Raw genomic sequence first — 14,941 nt, forward strand, 5'->3', positions numbered from 1 at the left:
TACAGGAGAACTTCCACGAACCAGCAACGCGCAAAAGAGACGGACAAGCGTCTACAATTCCAGGAGGCGAGACGGCCTCCTCCTTGCAGCAGACTTTCTGTGCCGGTCACGTGACGTCGACGGAAGCAAGATCCTCCCGCGATTGTAGAGAGCTTATTTAAGGGGCTCCGAAATGTACTTTTGAACACTTCATTTTCTTCTCTTCATATTTCATCAACCTTTGAATAAACCGTGCAAGTTTAACACTAGAAATCGTCTCGTCTTCGCTTGGTCGCTATGATCTACCGGATGCCTGCAGCCCGCCGCATGCCGAAAAGGGGAGAATGCGAAAACACTCATTCACTGAGAGTTGGGTGCTTGTTATAAGGGCGCCGAGCGATCACAGTTTAACTCCCCTACGTCCCACGTAGCGAGTAACGTCGGTCGAGCTTCGATAGGCAGGCGCCACTACAACTCGGCAGCAGTACGATACGCTACGCTGGAGTACGCAACAATAGGTCCGTACTGCTACTCCGCGTCGGTCCACGAGCGCCACGCAAAGGAAGTAACAAGGGCAGATACATCATTTTTAGAGGAAGGTACCGGGAGTTTCTCTGAAGTGTTGGCGTATGCTGAACCAGCAGCGAAGTCAACATTAATGTACGCACATTGCCTGCTATACGCCGCAGTGAGAGCGGTGCGAACACTGTGCCAGCAGTTGATGACGTTGACAACCTGTCCATTCCTCGAAGCTGACATCGAGGGACACAGTGGCAGTGAGCGACTGCTGAGTCGGTAATCACCAAGACGTTTCCGTGAACGATCGTGCGACTTTGAAACGGCTGCATGAAACCGATAAAACGGCATCCAGTATTCCAACAAAAATGGCATCACATTAAGCAAGTGTTTCCCCCGTGTTTCTGTGTCCCAGTGTGCGCAGCGATGGCATACGGCGGAGCTATTATTCGTGCATTACAATGGCGCCGAAAATATGCGCCTCTTGACATCGGGCGTGACAACTTTCCCGTAGAAACTGCGACCCTCCGTTTGCACACTAAACGTTCTTCAGCCGAAGGGTGTCATCAGGCTGAAGCGGCGCGACGACCTGCTTCAAATCGGACTGACTGTGCGCAAGAGTTGACGCATGAGAGAGATCCTTGTACTTTATACGCAAGAGATGCACGCGAGCGCTTCTTGAAGCTCCATCTGAGCAGACGTCGCAAAAAAAAAAAAACGAATACAAATACAGGCCAGCACACGTCTCTCATGCACAGCAGTGACATCGTACCAGGAAAGGCGCCACAGACGCGCGCGCGATATCACCGAATGCGTCGCATGTTTCGTCATCGACATCGTAGCTCCGCGGTGCATGCTGTCGCGTCTTTGCTTACGCGTCGTCAGGGCGCGCAGAGTGGCGTGCGCGCATGTGGATGGTGAACGCTTTTAAGTACCAGCGGTGCCGTCGCAGCAGGACCGCGGGCGGCGCGCGAACGCGTGTGCGGGGCTCCGAGGGCGGCGCAGAGCAAGCGCGCGGCGCGTGCAGAGAGCGGCGACGCCTGCACGCTACATTGCCGGCGTCTTCTGTCTTCTCCTTCGGCCGGTGGCGCGTAAAATGACGTTTTGAAGCGGGGCAAAGCACGGCTGCCGCTCTGTGTCGCGCGTTCTCGCGACGTTCGCGCAGCGCCCGCCGACCCTGCCACGGTCCGCTGCTCTTGTCACGTCTCCCGTGTCGCACGGGCTGTCGCGGCGTTCTGCTCGAGGGGCCGTGAGCCATGAATAATGACGCCGAGCCGCTTTTCCTCGCTTTTGCGCTCTCGCTCTCGATCCCATTCTGCTAGCCCACCCTCTCGGGTGCCCTCTCTCTTGCGCCGTTCCCCTTTCCCTCCGCGCCTAAACACTCGAGCGAGTCGTCGTCGCCCTCGCTGTCTTCTTCACCGATAACTCCGACGAAAAAAAAAAGATGTTGAACGAGTGTTTGAAGAAAATAAAAGGGTTGCAGAGGTTAAGTACAACAGAAAGATCCGAGGCGAAGCATTGCTCGTCTTTTCCAGAGGCGGTATTGAAAGACGAGTGCCAGTTCCCGTACCGTGCTGCGGTGGCTTTCGGGGCGAAAAAATGCCCGCCAAAAGATTGTTTTCCGGTACGCGCCCCTGAGTGTACGGATCTCTCTCCCTTGCAGATGCCAGCCTGCCCAGCCGAAGCGTACGCGTGAGCGTCGTGTCCTGTGCGCAGCAAAGTGCTGCACTGCCGGTCTTTTGTTCAACGTCACCTTTTTTTTTCACTTTTATTTCCCTTTGAACGCGAGCTTGCTTCCTTTCGACAGAACCAGAGACAAGAGAGAAGTCATGAAACAGACTTCTGTCCTCGCCTATTTTATTTATTTTTGCTCTTCTCCGAATGAACGGGACCCACCAAAATGCTGTCTCTCAGTCCCCTTTGGCCGACTGCAGTAGGAGAGCTGCAAAAAAAAAAAAAAAAAAAATGAAGGGCGAAAGAAACGGAAAACTCGCCCCAAACAGGACGTAAACCGAGGGTAACGGAACGCGTGGCTTTAAACGATCTTGCCCCTTTTGTGCTTTTCAGGTGCATGATAGGGAGTGAAAAAATGGTTTCGTGTTCTGAAAGGGTAGCTCGACGCCAAGCTTCTCAGACTTTGCGATTGCATTAGGCACATTCTTATTTTTTATCCATAGCGAAATCTCGGCCTAGCGAGGTATTTCCGCAACCTCCTTATTTAAAATTTTTACTCGCGATGAAGTGATAAAAATTGGCAAGCAGGCGAGTAAAAGATTGCTGACGTCGATTTTTTTTTTTTTTTTTGGTAAGCGATGCTTCTGACATGGTTCTGAGTGATTGCGATGAAGTCGTCCATTGGCCGATATTTGCTTTTGATAGATTCAATGTCACTGTGATGTTATCGCAACGTTTGCTTTGCCCCATTTTTTTTTTCCAGGCAGGACGTATCAGAAATAAATTGAGAACTGAATGGAGTCTGCGGTTTACCGAGGTACGTTCAGGCGGTGCTGGTGTAAACATTGGTCGAGTAGTCGGTCTTCTCAAAGCTGCACCTCGCTACGTGGGACGTAGGGGAGTTAAACTGTGATCGCTCGGCGCCCTTATAACAAGCACCCAACTCTCAGTGAATGAGTGTTTTCGCATTCTCCCCTTTTCGGCATGCGGCCACCGTGGTCGGAAATACAAGCTGTGGCATTACGCACCCCAGCTAACGCCTTTGCCTTTGGCAAATAGAAACGTAAAACACGACTATTCATAAATTAATTAGTTAATTAATTTAGTTATTCATTCAGATACCCTAAATGCCCGGTGAGGGCATTACATAGAAAGAGAAACCATAATAAAGGGACAGCACATAGGAAATCAATGAACTTGACTACGTAATGGCAATATAAATGGGAAACAAAAGCGCGATACAAGGCAACTAGCAACGCTACAGTCTTGGAATCAACAAATAAGGTCCTTAACATTAATATTAATCTCAAACATGACTTGGTTTCGCTAACAAACCGTGTCGTTGAATTCGAATCGAAAATCGTATGGTGCCATCTGCACAGTCCCGGTTAACGCCTAATTTAGAAAAAAAGATGCAAGACAAAATCGATGATCCGGAAAATCGGTCTAGACGGTCCAATGTTCTTTTTTTAAGGCGTTCCTGATACAGTCGAGGAGACTTGGGCGGCTTCGGAGCAGCTCGTGCACAATTTTTGTTCTAGTAAGCTTGGTGCCGTGGTAACCTCGATCGTGAGAGCGCATCTTTTGGGCCGCATTTTGACTAGCAAGACGAGGCCAATCATTGCCAACTTCTACAACGATAAAGAAGTTGAATCTGTGATAGGAAACAGCTCCAGGCTCAGGAACACAGACTTCAGAATCACTCGCGATTATTCCGAGGCCGTCCGAGTGAAGCACCGTCACAGATGGTACGCAAAATCCGCAAGGAAAGACGGAGACCGCATTCGCTTCGTCGTGAATAAGCTTCACATTATTAATGATGTCTATGTGTGGGACAATGAGGCTGGATGCTTAATTTGTGTATCTCAGTGCTCCACAGACGAATGCAGTGCTCCTGTTTTTATCTCAGATCGTACCCCAGTTTCCCATCCTTCACAAATCTCGATGTATAATACCGATAAAACCATTTTTTCCCTTTACACTAACATTACATGTGTCGTACTAAAGAGTGTCGAAATATCTTCGCTAATCGACTCATGTTCGGCATCATTATTAGCACTAATGGAAACATGGCTCCCTGGTGTTATACCAGATAACACAATTTTTGTCAACGAAACACGTTTCAATATTTTTCGATGTGATAGATCAAACCGTAGAGGAAGTGGTGTACTCTTGGCAATGAAAGATGATTTGCTGACCATGCCGGTAATCATTTGTTCCTTTCTCGAATGTGTGTCGGTTACGTTAAAGTGCTGTTCTATTGATATATTTATTGGTGCTATCTACCGTCCTAATATGAATGATTGCTTTTCTTGCGAATTTCATCGAGTTCAGCGTGAAATATGTACACGTTTTCCAAACTCTACTCATATTCGGAGATTTGAATTTCCCTGGTATAAACTGGTTCACACAGTCCGTCACAGCGAGTGAAAGCGAAGCTCATATGTTTCTTCAATCATGTCTTGATGCCTCACTATCGCAACTTATTACTGACTCACGCGTCGCACATCGAGCACCGCTAGCATTATAGGCCTAACGTTAACAAATAATCCTGACATTTGTTCAGACATAATTCACTTAGAGTGCACTTCGCATCACGATGGTATAACAGGACGCATTACAGGTTCCTTTAACGAAAAGAAAACCACTATTAAACAAATCAGGTGTTACAGGAGAGCTAACTATGACAAAATTAACTCTGAATTGGATTGTTTCTCTGCCAAGTTCTTGAATCAGTATTCCTTGCGAACCGTTGAGCAAAATTGGGATTTGTTTAAAGATGCTCTTATTAACTTTATCAATGACTTTCTGCCTCTCATTAAGGACATGCGAATTGTGCGACCGCCTCTGAACGTTGTAGCGCGTAGTTTCGCGTTACTGTGTGAATTTTCTTTTTTTTTTTCATTTTTTTCCTCTTCTTCTTCTTTCTCCTTTTATTCCCTTTACCCCTTTCCCCAGCACAGGGTAGCCAGCCGGTACTTACACTGGCTAACCTCCCTGTCTTTCCTCTCCTTTGTCTCCTCCTCTCCTTCTGCCTCTCATGTACATTAAATGTAACAGCAGCTCACCGTGGTTTAATCAGAAGTTGCGGCGTATGAACAGCAAGAAAAAACGATTATACTGGCAGGCAGTAAAAAAACGCTCGTTTGAGCGCATGGGAAAAGTATAAGAAATATGATAAAGAGTACCAGTCATTCCTAAAATCCACTCGGCGTCTGTTTTTCAATCATGACTTGTCATCTTTGTTAACCGACAACTCTCGTAAATTCTGACGCATCGTAAACCTTAGCTTTCATTCCGACGTTTTGCTTACCGACTGTAACGGCGTCTTAACTGATGAATCTGAATGTGCTCAGATTTTTAAGAAAATGTTCTCATTAATTTTTACCAACGAAGATGTTAGCTCATCTCTAAAATTAAATATATTTGATGATATTCGCATGCCTGAAATAGATAGCAATGAAGCTGGTATCTTAGCTTTGTTAAACAACCTTAAAATTACTAGCAGTTCGGATCACCTTGGCTTTAACAATATGATACTTAAGAGTACATCAGAAAGCATTTGTTCTGTCTTGTCCTGTCTGTTTTCGTAATCATTATCAAAAGGGCTAATTCCGGATGACTGGCGGGTAGCCAAGGTAATACCTATATTCATGTCAAGCTAGCGTTCTTCCCCTCTTAACTATCGGCCCATCTCACTAACGCGCACCATTTGCAATCTTCTTGAGCATGTCATTCATAGCCAAGTAATTAGCTACCTCAAAGATCATAACATTATTTTCAAATATCAGCACGGCTTCCGCAAGGGTATTTCATGTGACATTCAACTCGCTGGCTTTGTTAATGACTTACATTTATCACTTGACGCAGGCTTTCAGGTCGACGCAGTTTTTCTGGATTTTTCAAAGGCCCTTTCGGGTCCCTCATCACAAGCTTCTGCTGAAACTAGCACAGCTTAACATCCACCCTAATGTGCTTGCCTGGATCAAAGGCTTTCTATCGTCAAGAACTCAGTTCACCTCTGTTAAAAATTCTAACTCACCTTCTGCTCATGTGATATCTGGTGTGCCTCAAGGAAGCATGCTCGGACCCCTACTTTTTCTAATCTATATTAATTATTTTCCTGCCTGTGTAGGGTCCAGAGTTCAACTCTTCGCTGATTATTGCGTAATTTACCGTTACATTACCAATGACACTGACTGCCAATCCCTATAAACTTAACTCAAAGCAGTAAGCACATGGTACTCATCCTTGTTAATGACCCTTAACGTTTCTAAAACAAAACATATATGTTTCATTCGTCGTGCATGTCGTATTCCAACCCCTTACATCCTTACATCCTGTAGAGCTAACAACAACACATAAGTACCTTGGGGTGCACCTTCAGTGTGATTTAACATGGCATCACCATATCTACCTCACCTTTGCGTCTGCTAACCGCTCACTTGGTGTTAAACGAAACCTCAAACATGCCCCTGGTCACGTAAAAAAAGCTTGCTTACGCTACTCTAATATGCCCTAAAATTCAATATGCTGCGTCGATTTGGAACCCCGATCAGTCCTACGTTATCTCTAACATCGAATCCTTTCAGAGCCGTGCTGTTCGTTTTATTTTTTCAAGCTACTCATCCTACACATGCGTCTCAGAACTAAGAAACGTGCCGAACTGTAAGACCTATCGTATCGCCGTAAACTTGCTCCTTTAACACTTTTCCATAACCTTTATCACCATCCATACCTTGTTACGAACGGCCTGCAAGGGTACCGACCTACAAAATTTTCCCAGCCAGCCACATCTGCGAGGGTGGCCAGCTTCCCAGAAGCGACCTTGCAACACTTCTCCACCTGCTGCGGAGACTCGTTTTGTAGGGACGACGATGTGCCGCATCAACACCCCCTCGGCGCCGCTATGACTAAACGCGGACGGCGGACCAAGCATTGTTAGTGGATTCCCGTGACCGCCACGGCTTTGCTTGGAGCGGGGGAATTCATGGAAAGAGATATTTTGCAGCTGCGGCCTCACGGGCGCCGGAAGTCGTTGGACAACGGACAGACGCGGCTGCCATTGACTACGAGTTCAGTTTTTGGATCAAGAGGAGCCTGCTCGGGTCAAGACCCCTGTCTGCAAGAAACCCTCTCACCTTGGTGTGTTCAGTGAAACCTGTGCGGAAGTGAGTGTGTGAACCCTCCCGCTCAAAGGCGGGTCGACGACGATGTCTTTGAACGCTCCGTTTGGTCGAACGGCCGTTTTCCCTCACTTAGGGATCTAGGGAGCACAGTGTTTATAAGCAGCCGTTGTCGGCTCTTCGGTGTGCATTCCTCTTGCAGTCATGTTAGACTGATGAACTGTAACGTTCTCATGTAGATACTGTAAATAAATCCCATATTCCTCGTTCTCGTTGAGAACAAGTCTTTGCCTTCAACAACGTCCTCAGCGTGGATAAGCGTGGATAAGTTGGATGACGGCATGGGCCAGCTACCATCTATTTCATGCCAGACCCCAACCATTACACCCTTCACAAAGATTTATTTCAGTCACCCCATGTCATCTTTCCACAACGTGATCATACTTTCATAATTAAACGCGTAAAGTGCCATTCATCCTCCCATGCTAACTCATTTACTCATTCATTCAGTGGAACAATTTGTCATCGCACGTCGCCACAGAAACTGACACAAAAAATTCCAAGATTTACTTCGCTGTGATGGAAATGGGTAATAATAATTTGTTGATTGTTCTGTTGCTCATCATTTCCTTTCGTATTATGCTTTATGTTTTCATTGCTGTTTTTATTATTGCTCTATGTATTGTTGTCGCTCTTTCCAACATGTAAAGCGTTATTAATGATTGTATCGCCCCCCTCCCCTATGTAATGCCCTCCCCGAGAGGGCCTTTAGGGGTGACATGAATAAGTAATTCTAGCTGTGACAAGCATGTCACTGCTAGAACAACGCTCACATGGTGCAGAGCTGCCAAGTCTGCCAGGAGCCTCAGCGGGCCTCACGTCATGTGGAAATCAGCCCCTGGCCGTTCCCACAGAGACCCTGGTCCCGCCTGCGTGCGGATTTTTTTTTTTTTTTGGGGGGGGGGGCTTCAAGAACCATTACTTCCTGGTGGTGGTGGATGCCTTTTCGAAGTGGGCTGAGGTTCTGCATGTCGCCACTCCGTCAGCAGGTGCGACCATTGCAGCACTACGACAGGTCTTCGCCGCCCAGGGGTTGCCGGACGTCATCTTTTCCGACAATGGTCCCGCTTTCGCCAGCACATATTACCTGGCCTGGCTGAGGAAGAACGGAATCCGCCGGATGACGGTTCCAGCGTACTACCCTGCTTCGAACGGTGCAGCCGAGCAGGTGAATACAGATCATCAAGGACAAGCTCAAGAAGAGCCAGGCTGGGGATTTCCGGACGCAGGTTGCCCGGGTACTGTTCCAGTACTGGACCCGCCCCTGGAGGTCCCTAGCCGTGCTCCCTGTGAGCTCCTGCTGGGCCGGATGGTCAAGACACCCTTGGAAGTCTTGCATCCGGTCTTGCATCCGGTCCTCTGATCCACAGCGCTCCTGAAGCAGATGAAGCAGAAACTGGTTGCTCACCGAGGGTGCCGTCCCCGACGTTTGCCGGAGTCGGGAGCTCAAGTCTTCGCCAGGAACTTCCATCCTGGGCCACCCTGGTCCGCCGGACAGGTGGTATCTCCTGCCAGCGCCTCATCGTTGCTCGTCCGCATGCCGGACGGGACCACCTGGCACCGGTACGCCGACCATGTTAGGCCTCGCCTCGGGACCTTGCTTGCACCCTCAACTGCCATTTCAGAAGTCCTACCCTCAGGGGGACCAACGGCCTGACCAACGACCAGTCGCTGCCAGCGAAGCACCGCCCACCTCGGAGGCGGCAAGCGTTGCCACTTGTGCGGCGCCCCTTGGGCCGGTGTCAAGTCCGGCGCCACTCTCAAGGCCGGCCACTGCGGACCCTCCGGACGGGGAGAGGCTGGCTCAGGAAGCACCGGGCGTTGCCACACCCGGCCTGTCAACACCGGTGCCCAGGCGAAGTACTCGACCGTAGAGGCCGCCGGACCGTTACTCGCCTGAATAACAGGCGCCGTCGACCCGGCTGGGAGGGCGGCAGAGCCTCGACCAGGTGTGAACTCGTTAGTTTTTACATTGAGTCTGGGCATATTTTGTATTGAACAAACAAACTGGGGGTAAGGGGTGTGACAAGCATTTGACAAGACCGATCCAAATAGGTCGCGAAGCTTCGGGCGAAAAGCGGTTCAGAACAAATTGTCAGCGACGTCAGCAAGGGTGGTTATGGGAGCAGCGACTGAAGCGCGACTACGTTTGGAGGGAGCAAACATTGGGAAAGAAAAAAGAGTTTTTTAATTAAAGCGAGACACAGATTCATTGAACAAAAATAAAATTCCTTATCAATTTTATATATGCGTGACGAGTAAAGAAAAGACAACTTAATTTTATTTTATCATTATCAATAAATACCTTTTTTCAGCGCCGATCGTTGTCGCCACTATTGCTTGCAAGGCAATGTAGCTCTTGAATTGTTTACAAAGGCGCGCTCGTAAAGTTCGCCTGTTACAATACGCCTCCCTAACACGTTGTGCTGTTTTCCTTGTCGACGTTTTTCTGAATTTGGTGACGCGGGTAGCTCCATCGTTGCTCAACCTGTTCAGTAAAAAGTAGTGAGTTACGACTGCCAGATAATTGCATACTTTAGTTGTTTTCGAGCGACTGCGCTGGCCAACAGGCTTCGCGTCCGGCGATAGAACCAGCACTCTACACCTAAGCTTTCGTAGGCCTCCAAAGGAAGTATGTTTTGTTCAGGGGTGCGATTTCGACGCCCGTGCGGCTGATCTTTTCTTGAATCGATTTCCACGCTGAAAGCTCGAAATGCCCATCGAGTCGAATGGCGGGGCATTTAAATATGCAGCTCTAATGGCAGACCACCAAAACAAATTTCCCTCCCCTGAGAAAAAAATGACGTCACTTCTATTTTTAACGGATATGGCGTCACATTGCTTTTTCTTCCGCCGGTAGTGTTCCCTCCTCATTCACATTGTGCTAAGCTCCACGAACCGCCAACGAACCACATAAAATTATTACGCAGGAAGTCAACAACAATACAACAACATATCCTAGACGAAGATGGAAACAAACTGCATGGGGAAGCGGCATTAAATTACATCCGAAAAATAGCAGCCGAATCTTTCCAAGGTAATGACAAGGTTGTATTTGAAGAAAAAAAGAGAACGAAAGAGAACCAGATGGAAAATGAGCTGGTGCTGACAAATTTCAACTGGAAGAAAGCCGAAGAGAGAATTTCTAAGCGCGCAGCCACAGGGCTAGACGAGGTTCTCGTTAGGCTGATTAATGAACTAGGACCAAAAAGTAAGGAAACTCTGGTGAAAGCAGTGGAAAAAACTTTAAAAGATAGACGAATACCAGACAGTTGGCGACAAAGTAGAATGAATTTAATTTATAAAGGTAAGGGGGAGAAAGATAGAGTTCACTCGAATAGACCATTGACCATTACATAGGTAATATACAGGTTAGCAATGCAGGCAATCAAATTAGAGCTGCAAGCATGGGCAGAGAATAATGGCATATTGGGAGAACTTCAGAATGGCTTCATAATTGGTAGGCTTTTGGATTATAACTTATTTGGTCTTAGTGTATTTAGATATCAAGAGCGTAAGCAGACTGTTATATGTGACCTTTTTTAGACATTACAGGAGCGAATGCCAACGTAGACCGCAACATTTTGTGGGATATTCTGCAAGGGGAAGACTTTGGCAACGAGCGTCTGCAGCTTTTTAGAGGTATTTACTTACAAAATATCGTTTGCGTTGAATGGGAAGGGATGAGGAGCAAGGAGAAAATTCCATATCAACAAGGGACTGAGGCAGGGGTGCCCTTTATCCCCACTGCTGTTTAGGATGTACATGGGGAGGATGGAGAGGGTGCTAGAAGGAAGTAATATCCGATTTAATCTCTCATACAAACAGGCGGGTACACTAGTAGAGCAGCAGCTTCCAGTTGTATGTATGTTATGCGGACGACATTGTGTTGCTATCTAACAAGCAAAGTGATTTGCAACATCTGGCTAATATCAGTGTATAGAAGCGTACGGTGAGGGGCTAGTTGGTATGACATTATGCGAACATCGAAAAACTGCGCAAAAAAAGAACAAGACAGAGAAAGAACCACACCTTCGCACCTGTGTGTTTGCGTGTGTGTGGGCGTAAACTGTTCTGCGGAACGGCGCCCCTCTGTCGCCGGCGCCGGGCATCAGAATGTGTGTGCCGATGTGTACGTAAACTGTTCTGCGGGGCGGCGGCAAGTTGACAATGAGTAAACGAACGTTCGCGCCGCCTTGTATCGCCGGCGGACCGAGCGTATAAAAACTGCTGTTGTGCGGATGCTCGAGACACTTCGCTCGTGCAGTCAGGTTGGATTGACACACTTTCTCTTGAGCAGTCATGTTGGACTGACACTCTTTTTCTTAAGCAGTCATGTTAGACTGATTTAATTTCTGTAAATAAACCCATTTTCCTCGTTCTCGATGAGAAGCAGTTCTTCCCTTCATCAACATCCTCAGCGTGTTTAAGTTGGACGACGGCATGGGCCAGCTACCTTCGAATTCATGCCGGACTCCAATCTTGGCAACGGATCTCGAGCGATGGGATTGAGCCCCCAATCCTGACAACCTCGAGTAAAAGAATATAAATATCTTGGTATATGGATAAACTAAAGCAATAGATATATGGAACCACAGAAAAAAAAAGCAATAATAGTAAAGGGAGGAAGAGAAAGGCAGCCATAATAAAGTACAGAGCTCTATGGGGATACAAAAGGTACGAGCTGCTCCGGGGTATGTGGAAAGGTGTAATGGTTCCGGGACTTACTTTTGGAAATGCGGTTGTTTCCTATAAATCAGGGGTACAATCGGGACTCGACGGGAACCAAAGGTCAGTGGGTCGCCTCGCATTGGGCGCTCACGGGAAGACTACAAATGAAGCTGTGCAGAGTGATACGGGCTGGACAAGTTTTGAAGTGAGGGAAGCTCACAGTAAAATTGATTATGAAGAACGACTGAGGAATACGGAAGAAAGTGATTTGGCTGGGAGAGTGTTGAGGTATATGTACAGGAAAAACATTGATCCACAGTGGAGGAAAAGAATTAGGGTGCATACCGGCAAGTATGCGCCCTGTAGGGTGAGCAACACAGCAACAAAGTCAGAAAGGCTGAAATAATTTCATGGGTGGCGGCAATGGAAAAGAAACCTGCCATGAGTAACTACCTAAAAGGGAAAAAACGAAATCAGGAAAGAAACTATTTATGATAACTCAAAGGGAAGCTCATTAGTTTTCGAAGCGATATCGGTATGCCTTAGAAAACGCACCTATAAAGCGAAATATAAGACGGAAGAAGCATGTGCCTGCTGCGGTAAAGCTAGGGAAACGATGGAACATGTTTTATTAGAATGTGAAGATATCTGCCCAGCGGTAGATTTAGGCATCACTGCCTCTTCGGTTCAGCGAGAGCAGGGGGAAAGTAAACATGTCCGCAAGAGAGATCAGTAGGAGGGGATTGGAAGATTGGTAGAAGAAAAGTAAACGAAAACGGACAGGTGCAGTTGAAACGAAAAAAAAAAAACGGACACGTACGATAACAAAGTTCACAATAGAGGGTCACTAAATTTGGTTATGGGAATGCATTGTGGCTTTTTATTTTTTTTGTCTTGTTTTTGCTTCTTTAACCTAGGTATTACAGTAGGCAGTATAATAGCAAGAGCTTGGTGGCGCAACCCACCGCCCCTTTCCAAAGGCTACGCTCATAACATCCATCCATCCATCCATCCGCCGATGAATCGCCCTGTTTTGAACGTATGGGTTTCTATGGAAGCTTCGCTACCAAGTATATTTACCCTGCATGTGACGCCCCCTCGGGCATAATATTCGTTGGCTGGCCAGGCTCGGTGGCCTGTCAGGCTCGGAGGGCAACATTGTTGAGCGCACCAAGTAAACACCGACGAGCACAGCTCCTCGCGGTCAGTCATCGTTCACCACCATCACGTTGCGTAGCGTCACTCTAACGGTGGGTGCCTCGAGCCTCCCCTCGTTCACGAACCCGGGCGGATCGTGATATAGTAAGCACAGTAGATCAAAGTAAAATAGGCGGTCAGTACGAAAGAATGCAAGCATAGCAATATAAGCTCTCATACAAGGTACAGATACCGTAAAACAGTACAGCAAGGATTGCAATGCCCAAATAACGTTAAAGAGCACTATAGTTCGCAGGAAGAAGGCACTAAAGCACACTTGGGGCGTTGCCATCGCTCGTTCTGCTCGGATGTGTTTTTCCGTAGTTCCGGATTTTCCCCCTGTTTTTTTTTTCTTACTACTACTGGAACCCCGTTCCCGTTGTTCATTGCCGCTTTGGCGGTTCACGACCACTACTGACGCCCGTTTGCAAGGTTCGTCGGCATCCACACCCCGCTGCTGCGTCCAGCCCGTCTTCTTGCGTGGCTTCGGGAACGCCGCCGCGGCACTCGCCGCACCCGATGCTGCCGTGCGCTCTCTCGAGGGAGCGAAACATTACCGATGCAACCGGCATCGCGATAAGCGCATCCGGCGACAACCGGCGATCAGCGCATCCGCGCCGTCCGCCGTGCTGTCACAGTATCGACGCGCGGCCTGTGCGTGGAGGATGAGAGCGTCTCGAGACTGGCAGCGCATTCGGCCGTAAAGGCGACGAAGCCAACTGAGCGCACCGTCACGTTCGTAAAGTTTCGTACAATAATTACCAAAGGGAACTCTGGCGCTAGCGTCTACGGCCGGGAGCTGCAGTGAGAGCTCTTGAGCCAGCATGAGAATTATGGGAAGTACATGGATTTGCCTAAACTTCGTCCTTCTGGCTTCAAACGGCTTCGGGACTTTGTAAGCTCGTCATTTTCAACAATGTACTGCGTAATAAATAATTAAATAAACTTAATTAAAATTGTCCGGCAGAATTCGAACACAGGACCTCTAACACAGAGGCCCGATATTGAAACCATTACGCCACAGACGCATGCATCGTCAAGCCGTATGAAACGCCCTACGAATTTATCGCGGGCAAGCCAGTGTGTTGAGACGCTTGGCGCGTTTCGATTTGGCCACCTCGACAAGTTCCATCCTTGCAATTAGTAGCGATTGTGCGTGTTCGCAGCGTCTTCCACACTTGGAAAAGTATAGGCTGCTCTGAAATTTACGACAATGAAGGCATATAAAGTGCAATAAACAAAGCGACAACAACGTCTCAATCCATCAAGCCCGAAGATCAGACAAATTCATGTACTTCCCATAATTCCCATGGTAGCCTACCGATTGCAGCGACAGAGTTCCCTCTAGTATGTTGTAGGAAACTCTATAGTCACGCTGCGCTGAAACGGCTCTGCCGTAGCCAGGGCTGCGTTCTGGCTTTCGCTGCTAACAGGAATGTTGGGCGCACACGCAAGGGCTCCTGCTGAGTAGCTGTGGGCATACACCGCACCGCATACTCTGGTCGGAGCGGAAGGACAAGTGGGCGTCAACCTAACGTTGTCTAATATTTCACTGGCCGCTGTGGCACTCGCCGTCACGTTCCGAGACGCCTTCAGCGCAACGGTGAGCTTTGCTGTGGCTTTCAATGCTTCGCCTTCAGGTGAAAGTGCCAATTTTTTCGTTAAATGTGGAATTGGTTGTAGGCATTTTTGTTTCGCTAAGTAATTGATATATGAAG

This window comes from Dermacentor andersoni, chromosome 1 (genome assembly GCF_023375885.2).
Source record: "Dermacentor andersoni chromosome 1, qqDerAnde1_hic_scaffold, whole genome shotgun sequence".
NCBI classification, from domain to species: domain Eukaryota; kingdom Metazoa; phylum Arthropoda; class Arachnida; order Ixodida; family Ixodidae; genus Dermacentor; species Dermacentor andersoni.